Genomic DNA, 19,212 nt, shown 5'->3' with positions numbered 1-19,212 from the left:
TATGAATCGGTCTATAGCCCGATACAGCTCCCATATAAATCGATCTCTCTATTTTACTTCTTGAGTCCCCAAAGGGCGCAATTCTTATACGAATGGGCTGACATTTTACACAGGTCTCCAACATATAATTTAATTGTGGTGCTAACCGCACCATATTTTGATATAGCTCCTTTTTTGCCTAAGAAGAGATGCCGGGAAAAGAACTTGACAAATGCGATCCATGGTGGAGGGTATATATCAGATACGGCCCGGCCGAACTTAGCACGCTTTTACTTGTTTTTATTATCTTTTCGATAACATACTACAACAGATCCATTTGACATCGCCCGCTGATGATATTTCTTGGTCGAAATTGAAATCGCGATACGGGATAACCAGTCAAATGCTTCTAGCATAAACACACTTTTGCTGACATTTAAATGTTTTTTGCTATACCATTCTTTGAAAAGAAAGCCGGACAATATCCTGCAATGGAATCTCTATACTTCAATATATTCAAGAGGTTTGGCCGATAGTGCACTGTTTCGTTTTTCGCTATCGCTGACATCTCAATTTCAGTTTTCGCCTTTATCTTTGTAGTTTTTCTATTCGATGCCATATCCCATTTATAGTGGGGGCCATTACAACAAATAATTATGTTGGTCTCCTCTTCGTTTGCCTCATCCATGCTCAAAGAAATAATGACAAAATTACCCAGACGATAATGAGATACTCGTACATGGGTACTCACAACAACCGCTTTGATACTATGGTTACTTAAATTGTACCAACTACCTAAACATATAACTACAAACTACACACACACACACACACACTCACATACATACAGAGTTGCTTTTACCAGTAGATACGCACATAGATAATATAACTACAATAGTAATTGAAGATTATGGGCAACAAAGCCTTCTGTCGTCATCGTTTCCGTTGCATCGTTTCGCCATTGCCATTGTAGTCTGTCTATCTTTCTGTCCGTCTTACACCCGTGCAATGCTTTATTTCATAGAATGAGCATCAAATTAAAGAAAGTTGTTTGTTATATGTGCTCCATGTTTTTTTTTTCTTTCTTTCTTTTGTTGCATTCGTTAGCAAAGTTGTTGCAATACAAGCAAAGCTTCAATAGTTGCTTGGGTATTAGATTTGTCCAAAAGAAAGTTGCCAAAGAGGAGATTTCAAATAGTTAACCTTTTACATGCTGATAGAATGAGATAAGATAGACATAGCATAGGATACAGAAACATTGTAAAAGTCTTATTTAGATGACATCCGTGGAATTTTTATTTTGAAAAAATAAGGATTTCTTGGAATGTACTGAAAGGTAGATGTTTAACAAATGGTTTGCTTTTTTTTGGTCCAAGAATATTTTATGACGGAAACTTTGCATAATTAAAGTTGATACTTATTCATGTCTATGACGAGAGAGAGGCTTCTAGGGTCTCCAAAAAACCAATTAAAGGGTGAGAGGGTCTGTGTCTATATATGGACTGTATTTCACGTAGATGTTTTAGGTTACAGATGTACTTCTTACAGTAAATTTCCACTTAATCGAACAAAAAATCAGAAGCTCCAGAAGCCAAATGAGTTTTTGTGAGGGTTATATCTACATCTGGACCTTTAATGTTGTAGATATTGGTGGTCTTCAGATGACTTTCTTAATAAAATTTCAGCAAAATCGGTCAGCAATTGAGATTTCTAGGAGTTTAAGAAGTCAAGTCGAATAATCTGTTTACTTGGCTTCTATATCTGCCTATGGATTCATCGGGGTCATTCTCGGGTTGGAAACTGTAGGTAATACATTAATTGCTTTGTTTGTGCTCACTTTTAAAAAAAATTTAACCCATGGTAACCAGCTAAAGTTAGATATGCCGAATTTTTCAATTTTTAAGAAAACATTTCCTTCGATTAAAATATTTTTACTTGATCTTAAGGAATTTTTAACTTATATCCAATGATTTATGTCGATAACATTATTTTTAAAAAACTGTTAAATGAGAAAAAAATGTTTCTAAACTTTGAATTTAAAAATCTCATATTTTCCTACTATTAAAGGCAATAATTTATTTTGACGAAAGATTTTTTACTTGATTTTAAGAAATTTTTAACTTAATATAATAGATCCTTGGCTGCCTAGTTGGAGTATAGGGGTGGTGGAGGATCTTGCTGCTTGGTTCTAATCTAGAATTTCCTGTTCTTTCTACTCGATTGAAGCAGACCGTGAATCCACGACGTGAAAGAAAATTTTCTTGGGCACAGCCGAAAAGAAGTAGATGAGCTAGACCCATCGGTAAGTTCACCGGTCGGTTAAGTCTGTCCATGTATTCTTCTAATCATAATATATAATCAAAATATATAAATAAAGGTCGCATTTGTTGTCCGATTGCCATGAAATTTCGCACATGCGACATATTAAAGCCGTTGAGTGGAGCGGACTTGTTTTCATTGCGCTCCTCAATGAACAATATTCGTATTTCGGAATAGATATTTCCTATTAAGAAAAAATGGACTCCCAACGGCTGCGGTGGTTGCGTCAGATCGTAGTGTGTTGTTCTCCCCTCCTATAGGTGTGGGTGCCTTGGCACCTGTAATCGAGAGTAATGCTTCAAGCGCACAACTAGTCGTCAGACTATTTAAAGAGGAAGAGACGGATAAACCAGATGGATGCAGAGTTCGTCCCGAGCCTATAAGTAAGGGTGGTGTTACCGACTAGGTTTTAGACAGCGACGGTGTCAATGAAACACCCATCGCAGCCGAATCGAGAGATGAGGGCAGCGGGATGACGGCAGAAGTGAGCGATGGCTTTGCTAAGCTCACTAGCAGACCGAGAAAGCGATCCGGGGCACGACGAAGGAGACAGAAGAGTATGTACCGGCAGCGCAATAGGGCGAAAGAGCAGGATCCTGGAAGGGATAGAACCGACATTCCAAGCACTTCTACAGAAGCTGGATAAAGAATCAGATCTCCCGAAGAGCAAACACTGGTAAAATGCTGAAGAAAAAGAAGAGCTCCTGGCCCTTCCTGGCTGGCTTGGAGACTTCAGACAGTGTCCTGCGGAGGTAGACAAAGTCGGAACAGGAACCAAGGAAACGCGTACGGCCCTTGAGTCTTCATGGAGGATTGTGACTTCCAAAAAGAGGCCACAGCCATCACAGAAGGGAAGGTGGTCGCTGAGAATGTTAAAAAGCCGCCCCCTTACGCCAGAGTGGCAAGGAAACACAACAGAGATGAGCTGACATATGCAGGCTTAAATTGTGTGCAAAATTTCATCAAAATCGGTTCAGTTTTAGATATCATCCGATGTGCCCTATTATGGCTGTATCAGCCACAATCTCGGTCCGATCTTTACAACATTTTGTATGAGGTGTTTGATTTAATGTCTCAATTTGTGCCCAAAATTTCATCAAAATCGGTCTAGGCTTCAACATTTGATTAATAGTAGTCGGCAGACTCGATGGTGTAGGGCATTAAAGCAGTACACGAAGGCTTCGTATGTGATATATGAGCGATGAGATCACTGGTAAAAGCATCCTAAGTTCGGCCAGACCGAATCTTATATATCCTCCAGCATGGATCGCACAGAGGTTAGCATGTTCGCCTATGACGCTGAACGCCTGGGTTCGAATCCTGACGAGATCATCAGAAAAAATTTTCAGCGGTAGTTTTCCAGGCATCTTTGTTTCTATGTGATATGTTTCTATTAACCTCTCACGAGTCTTCACCATAAAGGATGACACACCAATAAGACGAAAATCTTTCGCCTTCGTGTGGTAAGGTTTTCCTGCTTTTAAAATGAAAATGACCTTCGTGTCCCTCCCACACACGTCCCTCCCACAGGTATATAAAGGGTGATTTTTTTGAGGTTAGGATTTTCATGCATTAGTATTTGACAGATCACGTGGGATTTCAGACATGGTGTCAAAGAGAAAGATGCTCAGTATGCTTTGACATTTCATCATGAATAGACTTACTAACGAGCAACGCTTGCAAATCATTGAATTTTATTACCAAAATCAGTGTTCGGTTCGAAATGTGTTCATTCACCGTAACGTTGCGTCCAACAGCATCTTTGAAAAAATACGGTCCAATGATTCCACCAGCGTACAAACCACACCAAACAGTGCATTTTTCGGGATGCATGGGCAGTTCTTGAACGGTTGCTCTTCACTCCAAATGCGGCAATTTTGCTTATTTACGTAGCCATTCAACCAGAAATGAGCCTCATCGCTGAACAAAATTTGTCGATTCACTGAAAATGATTTCACTGAAAATGATTCACTGAAAATGATTTGCATTTTATTAAATTTTCCTAATAACCTTCGACCAGCATACCAGTGAAAACCGCTTCTGGCACCACGTTGTTCATTGGAGAGTTTACCGGAAAATGTGTTGACAACAAGTAGTTTTAGTGTATCCTCACTAGACCATGTCCATACATTCTCTGAATATATCCCACCGTAGTAGGTATCGAGGATTGGATTTTTCATAGCCTAGAGGCCTCAAATGTATCCTCCCAGAATTTGTTCTGAGCCTTTATCAGCTCGCCCTTGTATTTTCTTAGCTCAGCCTTATAGACGTCTCAATTGTGTGGTGCCATTGTGTCCTTCGCCCTGTTGAAGAGTTCACTGCAGCTCTTTCTTAGACAAATCAGTTCTGGGGTCCACCAAGGCGGTCGTTGTTTGCCCCTTGGCTTAGTCTAGGACATGCTGACACAAGCGAGCCATCCAGGGCCCTTGTGGTCCGCTTGACCATATGTCTATGTCCTCGGGAGTTTCCGCCTCCTGGTCTAGAAGAGATAGACGTGCAGAATTTTTGCCAAAATTTATTCCAATTCGCCTTTCTATATAATATAACGATGATCAGAGAAGCTGTGGTCATCCAACACCTCCCAGTCCCATATCTTTCCGCTTATATCTCCTAGTACCCCCTGCCTGTTCCTTGTAATAAAGGTCGGTTCATTTCCTTTATTACAAATCGCCAGATCGCAACTTATAAAATAAGGCTGGTTTCTACTGAATCTTCAGTGCTCAGCGCTGAAGGAAGAAAAACATTTTGAATCTTTTTTTTTTGCAAGAATACAGGTTCTGTGTTTCTCATTTCCCGTTTCCGTGAGTAGTTTGAATCCAGGAATTCTTAGTCCACGAATCCACGAAGAATTTTATATTCTTGTTGTGCGGGTGTAAATATATAAATTACAAATTACAAATAAACCATTCCTCCGCACACCCATGGTTCCAGGACAAGACTACCTAAAATTTTCCTGCCACCAGAAGGACCTTTAGTGCCGACGAAGTGGCCTTGCTATGGTGGAGACCGCCAGGGGGTTCATCCTGACGTAAAATCTTCCTGCCACCAGAAGGACCTTTAGCATCATCGAAGCGGCCTTGCAATGGTGGAGACTGCCAGGAGTTCATCCTCACAAGATTCGTTCGATCTTGTCATGATGAGTTACCTTCCGCATTCAGAGGCAGCTGAAAAGCAGTAGCACCACTATTCCTCAGGACACTGGATACCTGCAGTGTGGACGATTCCTCCTTACATGCTTCAGTAGCTGCTCCTGCCGATCTCCCGATTGGACTTCTTGAGGTCTTACAAGCTGCAATTTTTGTCGGATTTGGCTGATATTGAGCATGTAGTGTTTTGTTATGAATTTCAACTACTTTGCCAAGTACAGTCCGAATTGGTCTATAACCTGATATAGCTCCCATATAAGCCGATGTCCCGCTTTGACTTCTTGAGCCCATACAAACCGCAATTTTGGTCGATTTGGCTGAAATTTTGCACAAAGTGTTCCCATATAACTTCCAACAACTGTGTCAAGTACGGTTCAAATCGGCCTATAACCTGATATAGCTCCCATATAAACCGATTTCCCGATTTGAGTTCTTGAGTCCATACACACCGCAATTTTTGTCCGATTTGGCTGAAATTTTGCATGTGGTGTTCCGTTATGACTGCCAACAAATGTGCCAAGTACGGTTCAAATCGGTCTATAACCTGATATAGCTCCCATAGACACCGATCTCCCGATTGACTTTTTGAGCCCTTAAAAGCCACAATTTTTTCCGATTTGACTGAAATTTTGCACAAAGTGTTCCGATATGACTTCCAACAACTGTGTCAAGTACGGTCCAAATCGGTCAAGAACCTGATATAGCTCCCATAGACACCGATCTCCTGATTTGACTTTTTGAGCCCTTAAAAGCCACTATTTTTTTCCGATTTGACTGAAATTTTGTATGCGATGTTCTGTTATGACTTCCAACAACTGTGTCAAGTACGGTCCGAATCGGTCCATAACCTGATATAGCTCCCATATTCACCGATCTCTCGATCATCCCTATTCGGTTCCTAGATGCTTTAATTTTTGCTGGTTTGACAGAAGTTTGGTATGTAAAATAAAATTATGCCCTTTAACTAAATTAATTTTGTATAAATTTTTACCTGAATCCATGATGGTGGGTTCCCAAGATTCGGCCCGGCCGAGCTTAGCACGCTTTTACCTGTTTTCTGATGTTGTTGCCAGCATTCAAACCCATTCGTTCAGCGTCAAAGGCGGGCATGCTAACCTCTGTGCAATGGTGGTATATATTTATTTAGACAAATCCCTCGTTTAAACCGATAGCCCAATTTGACTTCGCAACCTTTGGTTCCAGCATTATCTAACCTAATTATACCCTACACCACTACTGTGGTACAGGGTATTATAACTTAGTGAATTAGTTTGTAACACCCAAAAGGAAGAGAGATGGACCCATTAATAAGTATACCGATCGACTCAGAATCACTTTCTGATTCGATAAAGCTATGTCCGTATGTCTGTCTGTCTGTCTATCTGCCCCTCTATCTGTCCGTCTTTCCACGTTAATTTGTGTACAAACTACAGGTCGCAATTTTCATCCGATCGTCTTTAAATTTGGTATGGACATGTTTTTCGGCCTAGAGACAAAGCCTATTGAAATTGGAATAAATCGGTTCAAATTTGGATATAGCTACCATATACATATATGTTCGTCCGATTTGCAGTAATACTGCATTAAAATGGTCATTTATAAACCGATTCTCTAGAAATTTGGCAGGAAGGATTTTTTTATGACTCCCGACAATACGAATGAATTTCATCGAAATCGGTTCAAATTTGGATATATCTCCCATATATATGATCGTCCGATTTGCAGTAATAATGCAATAAAATTGTCAATTGTTAACCGATTCTCTTGAAATATGGTAGGAATGATTTTGTCTTGACTCCCGACATTACTGGTGAATTTCATGGAAATGGATTGCAGTAATACTGCATTAAAATGGTCATTTATAAACCGATTCTCTAGAAATTTGGCAGGAAAGATTTTTTTATGACTCCCGACAATACGAGTGAATTTCATCGAAATCGGTTCAAATTTGGATATATCTCCCATATATATGATCGTCCGATTTGCAGTAATAATGCAATAAAATGGTCAATTGTTAACCGATTCTCTTGAAATATGGTAGGAATGATTTTGTCTTGACTCCCGACATTACTGGTGAATTTCATGGAAATCGGATCAGATTTTGATATAGCTGTCATATATGTATATCGCCCGATTTTCACTTCTAGAGCCATTGCAATCGCATTTTTTGACCAATCTTGCCTAAATTTTGCACAACGCTTTTCTCGACGAGTACCACATTATCTAAGAAGTTTGCTCGAAATCGGTTTAGAATTAGATATAGCTCCCATATATATGTTTGTCAAATTTTGGGTAAATTGCAATAATGTTATCATTTGAACATATTTGCTCGAAATGTGATACGGATTGTTTAACAACCCATCTGAAACCATACGGCGAGGTCCATCAAAATTGTTTCATAATTATACATAGCTCGCACTTTGTACCTATAGGGTAGGTGTAGGGTATTATAAAGTCCGCACCCCCCAACTTTTGCCTTTCCTTACTGGTTTGGTCAATAAACTTGATATGTAAAGCAATCCTTCATTTCCACTTCCTTAAAATCATACAAAGCCCTCGCTTGTAAAAGCTGTTGCTATCTATTCAGATAAATTTCTTGGCTGTGGGTTTAAAAGTTTCAGCCTTTCTAAATTCCTTAATTTTTAACTTATTTCATATGATTTCATTACTGAAATTGATTTCCAAATGCCGTCGGTACTTTTGATGCGACAGCAGTGAATAAATTGAAAACTTACCCGTTTGGCAATTGGGAGGGACAGACAGACGAGGTGCGTCCCACGTTGAAATGTAATAGTAATCATAACAGTGTCGTTTTCATTTGCTTATTGTGTACACATGTCCGTCCGTCCGTGCACCCATCCGTCCTACCATGAGTAGTTCATATTTATTGTTGGCGATTTCCTTCTTTGGGCTTGTTGTGATTATGTTTTTTGTTGTTGTTTTTGTTTAATTTTTTGCTTTTGTATATCCATATGCATGTATTGGTGTTTGTCATCATATTATTATTCACTCTTTACATTGTTTTATATCAATTTTCATTTATTTTTTCATGTTTCTTTATTATGTTTTTTTTCCTTCGGTTTTTTGCAACTGTAACACAAAAATAAAACCTTTACTCGCACTCGTAGTAAGCAAATAAACTTCACTGTCTGCTTCTGCTGCTGCTGCTGCGGCTGCAGCGAGACTGCAGCGGCCGTTGAAAGATTTATGACATCAAGCAAGAGAGCGACAACAGAGGCGGCCGGTAGAGCACCAATACGGCACGGCGTATAATCGAAACGAAAGTAATGAATGCAAAAAATCAAAAACAACAAAACGAACGAACCGCCATGGTGTATGCGAATTTTTCATGACGATATTTAACAGACACCGCAAACAGCAACAACAACAACAATAAGCAGCAAACAAAAAAAAGTTTATCACCAAGCACTTTTCCAGATTTATCGATGCAAATATAAAGAAATGAGCAATGGCAAAGATACAAAGATGCAACACTGTAAGTTTTCTCAATTAAATGCAACACTGTTCAATGGTTAATATCCAATTGTTGTTTTAGTGGAGTTCTTATGATCCAGTTTAGAATTTTCTTAAAATTATGCATTTTTTGGTTACACTCACAATATTTATTCATTAAACAAGTGTAAGATTTTTCTAAAGCTTTTGTTGTTGCTTGGCGGCGATTACTGAATGGCAATGACACGGACTGGGCATGGACAGTGTATGGTGTTCACTGTTAAACAACGATAGAGGAAGTGACATACACAATCAAAAAGTGCATTGTGCACTGCTACCTACAACGACTACAGCAACGACAACAACAGCTAAAACCATCGACCACGATATCATTGGAGAAGAGCGAACAAACGAGGCAACGACAAACCAACCAACGAATGGCAAAACGTTGGCGTCAACGTTGGAGGCAACCCAGAGACAGTCATAAATGAATACAAAAAAGTACACACGAGAAATATAGCAGACAAAAGCAGGTGCTGTTGAGGGCAGGCCTGAAACAAACAAAAGGCCTGGTAACTCTGGCAGTTGACAAATATATCGATCAGGACAATATTAAACCATAATGAAAGGTATGTGGGATTAGAACAAAGTTCCCGAGTGAACATGTAGGCCAGATGGAATACAAATCAAGGTATTGAGAATTTTATGAGAAAATTTTACATCCAAAGATTAGGTTTAATAGAGCATTAGGGGACCTCCTCACAACAACCAAAACCTGATTGGGACTCAAATGATGATATTTGAAAAGAGAACATAAATCTACTATCCAATTTAGAGAGGAAATGCCCAACACCCAAAACAGGACAATATGGGAGAACTAGCCATGTCCGTCCGTCCATCTGTCGAAATCACAATAGCGGTCGAACGCGAAAAGATAGTCGCTAGAAATTTTGCACAGATACAAATGGGCCATATTGGTTCAGATTTGGATATAGCTCCCATATAAACCTGTCTCCAGATTTGACTTCTTGAGCCCATACAAGCAGCAATTTTTGTCCGCTTTGGCTGACATTTTGCACATAGTGTTGTGTAATGACTTTCAACAAATGTGCTTAGTATTCTCCAAATAGGTCAAGAACCTGGTATAGATCCCATATAAACCGATCTCCCGATTTGACTTCTTGAGCACATGGAAGCCTGATTTTTTATCCGATTTGGCTGAAATTTTGCATGTAGTGTTCTGCTATGATTTCCAACAACTGTGCCTAGTACGGTCCAAATCGGTCTATAGTAGCCAAAATTGTGGTCCGATCTTTACAAAATTCTGAACAAAATGTTTTATTCATTGTTCCAACATGTGTGCAAAATCTTATCAAAATCGAGTCAGTTTTAGATATAGCTCTCATGTTTATCTTTCATCCTATATGGCCTTTTAAGGCTGTAGTTGCTACAATTTTGGTCCGATATTTACAAAATTTTGCAAAAGTCGTTCGATTTAATGTTTCAACATGTTTGAGTTATTGTATTAAAATCGGTTCAAATTTAGATATAGCTCCCATATATATCTTTCATCCGATATGGCCTTTTAAGGCTGTAGCAGCCACAATTGCGGTCCGATTTTAACAAAATTTTGCACAAGATGTACTATTTAATGGTCCAACTTTGAGACCGCCTAAACAATATACTAAGGAACAAATGGATAACTATGGGCCCCATGTCATAAAGATAAGTGAGAAAGTGACACAGCGCGCCCCCTTTTCTCGGCAGAAAGATATTCGACAAGGTCAAATACTTAAGAATGAACTTGGACAGTTCACTGCACTTGAAGCGTAATATTCAGAAGCGTATTGAGAAGAATCACATATGAAGCCTGAATGAGGGGAAAGTTCACTGGATCTACAGGAGCGTGAATAATCCAATACTAACTTACGTCTCAGTGGAGGACACCGTAGCGCCGTAGGTTGGCATGTCCGCCTATGACCCTGAAGGCCTTGGTTCGAATCGAATGACGAGAACAGATACAAAATTTTGCATTTGCAACTTACGCCTTGCATGACATGTGGTTCCAACAAGACGTTGCCACACAGCACGCGTAACAATGGACTTATCGAGAGGCGAGTTCGGTCAATATATTTCTCGTCCGGGACCGGTCAATTGGCCGCCTAGATAGTGCGATTTAACGCCTTTTGGATGAAATAATTTTCAAACATTAAATTATATGGACCGTACTATCGATTCAAATAAAGATTGCATGAATTTTTCTGAATTTTATGTGTTTTTTTTTTTTTTTGAAAAACTTTCCTAAATCTCTTAAAAAATCACCCTTTATATTATAGTTTCAAACCAACCTGTAGTATACTGGTTATATAGAACGCGGATAAACTCTGTCTCTAAAATCCTTGCCTTTGCACCGAACTAAAGCGACAATGGAATTTACATGCGTCAAGGTTTTGAAGACGGAATGAAGTATGCCTATTTTGGTCCGAACCCGAGAATTGGAGTCAAACTCCCCACCCCTACTCTAACAAAGTCTTTATTACTGTCAGGCAACATCGACTAAGGTTTATAGGTTGGCGCTTGCTTCCCAACCATCAAGAGGAAATGAGGGCCCAGAACACCTTGTAAGATACCTCAACCCATGAATCAAAATGACTTGAGGTCTAGAAGACCTTGTACGACGCCTCAAGTCAGCAGGCTAAGTATAAATATTGAGTACAAATGTCTGCTTTTTGGGAGAGACGGCGCAGCAGTGCGGCCAGGACCCAATCGGCGCCACGCAATATTTTGCACGCAAAGTTCTGTTTGTTTTGTATCTGAAGTTCTGCATGTTCTCAATGGGCCCTAAATTTGAAGTAGTCTCATATAAACATCAAAGGTTTTTAAGCCTAAACCTGATGTTATCATAGATCATAGACCTACTATGCCAGAGTAGCTGTCATCGGGCATTGTCATCAGTCATCGGTCATCAACAACAACAAAAACATCGTCGCAAGAGAATCATTAAAGTGACCAAGAATTTGAAGCAAATGACAAGAACAATTTCAACAGCCCTTACAGAAAGGCTCCTATAGAGTAGCATCAACAACAACAAGGCGCACCTTCACCCAAACCACCACTGAAAGTCAAGAGAAATAGAAGTAGATCCACGAAGCTGACGCTTCGTCCATTGCAGTCGTGATTTTAGGGCGGTCGGATGAAACGAAGATCTATGGCCCCAAAACATAAACAAGGCAAAGGACAGGGCCAAACACAGGGATAGATACTCGAAGAGGCAAATGTATACATGTATGTTCGCATATGAAATAGCTAGGCTAAACCGATACGAAATACCTTTGTTGAGCAGCAAACTGCCATTCAGTCCAACTAGCACACACCGGTTGTGGGGGAACTAGTCCAAGACATTGGAATGTGCAGTGCATCGAACATGTATGCATGTACATATGTACATTCAACAGACGACAACGACAACGACGACGCCAGACAAAGAAGTAGAAAATAATGGCTGACAATTCGTATCGTACATTCGTTTGCATTGTGTGTGTCATCATCGGCTTTTGTACGTACGCCGCCTAGAAAACTGACGAAGATGGGATAGATACAAATTTAAGCAGCGCAATACACTTTTGCCACTCACACAAACATGCGAGGCTCTCTTGCACTTGCATACTCAAGCACACATGCACACACACAGTGCTATGTATGCATACTTGTATATCTATATTCTGCAATCCAAACGCACATAAATGTGGTTGCCATTGCCTTGCACTCGGAAATATTCCAGCATCGCCCTAACGACTGCCAATAATGACGGCGCGTGTAATGTTGGCAGATAAGCGTGATAATGATGTTTCAGATAAAAGTAATTTTAATTCCTTATTGTTGCTGATTTCCGTTTGGAGAATTAAAGAACAAGTGATTGAGAAGAGTCAGCAGCTCGCTCGGCCATATTCCCGATGCACTCACTGTCCATGGGTTTTGCAACCATATATTCAGAGAGCACAATGGGTGAGATAATCAGTGGGGAAATAAATTTCAACAGTGTTGCCACTGTGAAACAAAATACAATACAGGGAAAACTAAAAATAAGAAAGTTGGCTTTTTGAATTAAGAGGGAATTACTCCCCTTAGGGACGTTTTTATAAATATTCGAAAGATGAGGTAAGCAGAAGTGAACGAAGTGCATTGCTGGATTAACAAGAAAACCGAAAAAGCCCTTCAAACCAAACGAAGGACACCGGGAAAAACTGCCTAAAAATTGAATTCGGGAAGGACCTACGGTGTCTTGAGAATTTTGAACCTTGTTAACATAGGCAATATGGGTATCAAATGAAAGGTACGATGGAGAAGATTACGATTGATATCCAAAAAAAAGCTCAAAAAAATATAAAATTTGTTAAAAAAAAGGACCTAAGGAGTCTTGAGAATTTTTTACCCAGGTAACATAGGCATACCGTAGCGCAGATGTTAGTATGTCCGCCTATGACGTTGAACGCCCGGGTTCGAATCCTGGCAGGAACATCAGCAAATTTTTCAGCGGTGGTTATCGCCTCCTAATAATGCTGGCGACATTTGTGAGGTACTTTGCCATGTAAAAACGTCTCCCCAAAGAGGTGTCGCTCTGCGCCACGCCGTTCGAACTCGACTATAAAAAGGAGATCCCTTATCATTGACCTTAGAATTGAATCGGATGGCACCATTGATTTGTGAGAAGTTTGCCCCAGTTCCTTCATGAAATGTTCATGGGCAAATTTGCATTTGCAACATACAAGATATTATTATTCATAACAAGTAAGAGCGTTCTAAGTTCGGCCTGGCCGAATCTTACATACCCTCTACCAAGCATCGCATTTGTCGGTTTCATTGTGTGGTATCTCCTTTTAGGCAAACAAAGAATAATAGATAAGAATTGTTATGCTATTGGAGATATATCAAGTAATAGTCCTATTCGAATGTTGAAAACCATAGTAGAAGTCATTGGGTAATATTTCAGTCCATTCGAATAAGAATTGCGCCTTGTAGGGGAATCAAGAAGCAAAATCGGGAGATCAGTTTATATGGAGTTATACCAGGCTGTAGATTGATTCAGACCATATTGGACACGTATGATGAAGGTCATGGGATAAGCCGTTGTTTTAAATTTAAATCATGCTAAGCACAATTGTTTAAAAACAAAAAAAAACACCTCATGCATAATTTCAATCTCTAGAGACGTAAGAAGTTAGGATCCCAGATCGGTTTATATGGCAGCTATATTAGTTATGGACCGAGTTGAAACATGCTTAGCACAGTTATTAGAATTCATAATAGAACACTTCATGCAAAATTTCAGCCAAATCGGATGGGAATTGCGCCCTCTAGTGGCTCCAGAAGTCAAGGTCAAAGATCGGTTTATATGGCAGCTATATCAAGTTATGAACCGTTTTCAACCATACTTAGCACAGTTGTGCAAAATTTCAGCCAAATCGGATAAGAATTGCGACCTCAAGATGCTCAAAAAGTCAAGACCCAAATCGGTTTATATGGCAGCTATATCAAAACATAGATCGATTTGGCCCATTTACAAGTCCAACTGACCTACACTAATAATATATATTTGTGAAAAAATTCAAGCGTCTAGCTTTAATCCTTCGAAAGTTGGCATGCTTTCGACAGAAGGAAAAAAAAAAGAAAATTTTTTAAAATTTTTTTTTGTTATTTAGAGCTTAATTTATGTTTTGGCATATCTATCGTAATCCACTCCTTCGTACCTTTCATTTCTCAACCGACCTACACTAATAATATATATTTGCGCAAAATTTCAAGCGTCTAGCTTTACTCCTTCGAAAGTTGGCATGCTTTCGACAGAAGGAAAAAAAAAAGAAAATTTTTTTGAAAATTTTTTTTTTATTTAGAGCTTAATTTATGTTTTGGCATATCTATCGTAATCCACTCCTTCGTAGCTTTCATTTGACACCCATATTGCCTATGTTAAAAGGTGCAAAATTGTCAAGACCCACAAGGTCCTTCCCGGTCCAACTCGACAATAACTTGTCGAGGTTCCAACCACTTTCTCCCTAGGATGGTTGTTGGCCCCAAGAACGGACTTCCGTTTCGTGTTCCTGGGGTCAACCCACATATACAGAGCGAAATCGAAGGTGCGTCCTATAAAGTTCACTTTTGCCGGACACTGAAAACAGATGTACCGACAGGTTGAGTATGCCCCTAGGGATAAAACCTAAACTCCAACAGCTTTTGCGGAATTGAACCGTACAGAGGAGGGGAACAAAGCTCTACATCGGACGGGCGAGGGACATCCCCAGCTCATAAGGCTAATGGTCTTCATCGAAAAGACATCTCGGAAAAGGAAGAGGTTGCCAAAAGGACGTCGTAGCCTTCTTGGAAGAGGAAGTTTAGGTGATGTCCTTTTACGGAGGCACCACAGCGTCGAGCTGACGTATGAAGTTATCGATATCAACAGAGCAGCATAATGCTCTTTGAATGGTATATTGACCTAAGCAATCTCTCCCTAGCGGGAACAATGACTTTACCGATTATAATGGAGAGAGAATTGGGGATATGTAACCTATGTGTACTCTGGAGATGTAAGCGTGAGTGATTTTCCTCTGAGGTTCACGCACGCTCACGAGAAAAAACTTTTTCTCAGGCACGACCTTTTATTCCAACTCACGTTCACGAACGCTCACGAGACACTCACGACTGTCAAAACAATCACGACTAACAAAAAACTCACGAGTGGCGGTTTAACAAATAATTTTCCATCCAGCCAATGTATCAGCCCTGCATAACCAGTTATTTGATATTTTCATTTTTATGCACATGTGGTCAGATTCGTTCGTGAGTCGTGAGTGCCTCGTGAGTCTTGATTTTCTCGTGAGAAGTAATTTTCTCGTGGGTCGAGAGTCGTGAGTGTCTCGTGAGTATTGATTTTCTCTTGAGTTGTGATTAGTGTCGTGAGCATGATTTCACTCATTCACGCTCACGCACGAAGAATTTTAATTCAAGCACGATTGCGTGATTGGATTTGGAACTCACTCACGAATCACGTGACTCACGCGTGACACGATAACTCACAACTCATGTGCATACCTCTAGTGTACTCCCTGTTCCCTCGGGGAAAACCGCAGATTCGAAGTTTTTCCGGAGTATTCAGGACGGAGTCGGCTTTCGCAGACATAGAAGGTGCTTTTAATAATGTGAAGTAAAATCACAGAGTGGACCTGGGGGTCTGCCCAGGGACTGCAATCCTGTTTTCGACTGCCTGAGCATAATACGGTCCTGCAGGCAGAAATCCGGGCGATCACGGAATGCGTGAGGTGATGTGGTGTTAACGCGAGCCCGTCGAGTGTGAACATCTTCACGGACAGTAAACTGGCCATCAGGCCAAGAACAACCAAAACGGTAAGACCATAAACAGTCTTGGAGTCTAAAAAGAAGATCAACGCCTTCTTTGAATCGTTTAAGTGCCGGGCCACAGCGAAGTAACGGGGAATGAAAGAGCAGACGACATGGCAGTGAAGGTCAGAAGACTGCCGTCAATGGACTTGGTTAATCCGGAGCTTTTCGAGGCGAGTTAAGGGCATGAGCGACGAAAGCGCATCTGACAATGTGGAACAGCGAAACGGTCGGTAGGAAGACAAAAATCCTATGGGGAGATCCGGATCGTGAAAAGGCAAAGCAAGACACGGTAGCAAGTGCGGTGAATAGCTACCGGGTAAATGTGGTCCTTGGAGAACGACTGCCACCCAAATTGACCTCCCTCGGCACACCAAAGTAGTTCTGGCTCAATTACAATCCAGCAGATGCAGCCGCCTCAATTCCTACAGAGCAAGAAATGATGCCAATGTCCAGGATGTATATCCTAATTGTGACCAAGGACCACACGACACCTGTTTAACTGCCCAACCAGACCCACTCGGCTCAGACCCAGATTCCTCTGGACGCAACCCATCTTAGTCGCAGAGTTCCTAGATCTAGATACTCAACAGAATCAAGCAGACGAAAGATAGAACTTAACACACTGTTACGACAACTACAACAATATGACTTCTTCACCACATTTACTGATAGAAAAATGACGTTGCAAATCATGCACCAATGGTGTCATTTACATGAACAGGCGTTGTTGAAAATATTGTGGATGCGAGCATGATTTTGCGAATGCGAGTTGTTGATTTCATGCTCCGGCCGTTATAAACTGTGGAGGCCACTGTGTGGCAAAGGATAGCATGTCCGTCTATAACACCGAACGCCTAGGTTCAAATCCCGGGGTGAACATCTGAAAATTTTTCAGCGGTGCTTATCCCCTTACAAATGCTGGCTACATTTGTAAGGTATCCTGCAATGTTAAAACTTCTCTACCAAGTGGTGTCGCTATGCGGACTTTCGGAGTCCTCGAAAAAGAGGACCCTATCATAAGTTTAAAACTTTAATCGGACTGCACTCATTGATATGAGAGAAGTATACCCTATTCCTTAACGGAATATTCATGGGAAATTTAGTATTAGTAGATATGAACCTAAGTTTAAAGGGGTTTGTAAACACATAAAAACTGTTTTCAAACCTTAAAAAAAAACTGTGCAATAGACGTTGTCAGAATGTGAACTGTTGTGGACGTTGATATGTGGTTGATCTGATACTATACGTGTGTTAATTCCGTATTAAGAACCAATATGACAACGCCATGCCTGATTTTTTAATGAGTGTTGAGAGCGCAATACTTATCCGATTTGGCTGAAATTTTGCATAATGACTTTTCCTATGACCTTCAACATACGTGTCCTATATGGTCTATATCGGTCAATAAACTGATGTAGCTTCCATATAAACCGATCTTCCAATTTTACTTCTTGGGACCGTAAAAGGCTGATTTTGCTGCAATTTTACACAATGTCCTCTCCTATACTCAGTGACTTCTGCTGTACGTGCTAAATGTGGTCTGAATCGATCCATAACCTGATATAGCTCCCTTATAAACTAATCTTCCGATTCTACTTCTTGAGCCCCTAGAGGTCGCAGTTCTTATCTGATTTGGCTGACATTTTGCACAAAGACTTCTCCTATGACCTTCCACATACGTGCCATATATGGACTGAATCGGTCGATAACCTGATATAGCTCCCATATAAACCGATCTTTCGGTTTTAATCCTTGAACCCTTATAGGACGCAATTCTTATATGATTTGGTTGAAATTTTGCACAATGACTCCTCCTATAACCTTCAACAAATATAAAATTAAAATTTTCTCACTCGAATAAAAACACCTCACTTAAAAAGTATAAAACCATTTCACTTACATTTATGCATATTTATGATGCAATGGGTTTCTTTTCCTTTGTAAGATCAACAGTTATATGGCATCTTTCTAATAAGACGAGACAAGGCTTGACAATGACTTCATGCATCACCCCACACATCAAATATGTCTATACAGTGCACACTACAACTGCAAACTATTAACTCATGTATATGCACTCACACACTTTGAATTACGAGAGGCTAAGCCGAAACCGAAAACCGAATACAAAACGTCTAAGGCGCGAGCTGTGAACAAATGGTAAGAATTTCTTTATTATTGTTTTTAATTTTTACGTTGCTGTTGTTGTTGTGGTTGTTGCTATTCTAGCTGAAGCTTTCTCTTTGGATTTGGATTATTGTTACACACACACACACTTCCTTTGAATGGGTTATAATAAACAGACGAAAAGGTGCAAGAGCACCACCGGCAGCGTAGGGCAAACACTTCGACCGAGAAACAACGAAAGAACGAACAAATGAACCGACCGACCAACCGACTCTGTTGGAACAAAAAACAGATTTGCAAAACGAAAGAAGCACGAAGAACCATCATCAATGTTTTTTTTTATTTTTGATTTTTGCTCGAACAACGACCTTAAACGTACGCGGCAGTTGTGATGAATGCGACGCATATCTCAATTGCAAAAAAGCAATTTCTCTGTAGGGCTGACGAGCAACAAATATATACATACAAACACACATGTGTATATTTATTTATGCATATATTGACATACACACGTTTTCATATGCACATTCAAACGAGCATGCATGCATGTGCATTTGAACATATGCATGCGCATAAGGCCAACAACCAGTAAGTAACTCCATACAAAGCTCAAGAAGAGGAATGTTCGCATACACACGCCGTCGTTGCCGTCATCTTCAACGGGAAGAAAAAAAAAACACGCACACACAAAAATAACCACAATACCGTAATATTGAGTTCAAAGCTCTCTTTGATTATGGAATACGAGTGCCTATTAGCAAAAGAACAATACCAAAAGCAAATAAAAGATACC

General features: G+C 40.1%; 1 long non-coding RNA gene across 1 annotated transcript; it reads left to right on the top strand.

Annotated features, from left to right (window-relative positions):
- The first annotated feature begins 8,505 nt into the window (after window positions 1-8,505).
- On the top strand, window positions 8,506-18,892 carry LOC106082462 (uncharacterized). The gene is made up of 4 exons (XR_001220510.2): window positions 8,506-8,940; window positions 9,001-9,526; window positions 18,238-18,452; window positions 18,522-18,892. It is a non-coding gene; the product is annotated as an uncharacterized LOC106082462 (long non-coding RNA).
- Window positions 18,893-19,212: the final 320 nt, after the last annotated feature.

Source organism: Stomoxys calcitrans, chromosome 3 (assembly GCF_963082655.1).
Source record: "Stomoxys calcitrans chromosome 3, idStoCalc2.1, whole genome shotgun sequence".
Classification (NCBI taxonomy): Eukaryota; Metazoa; Arthropoda; class Insecta; order Diptera; family Muscidae; genus Stomoxys; species Stomoxys calcitrans.
The sequence above is the reverse complement of the archived record's forward strand: the minus strand, read 5'-3'. Positions and strand labels throughout refer to the sequence as shown.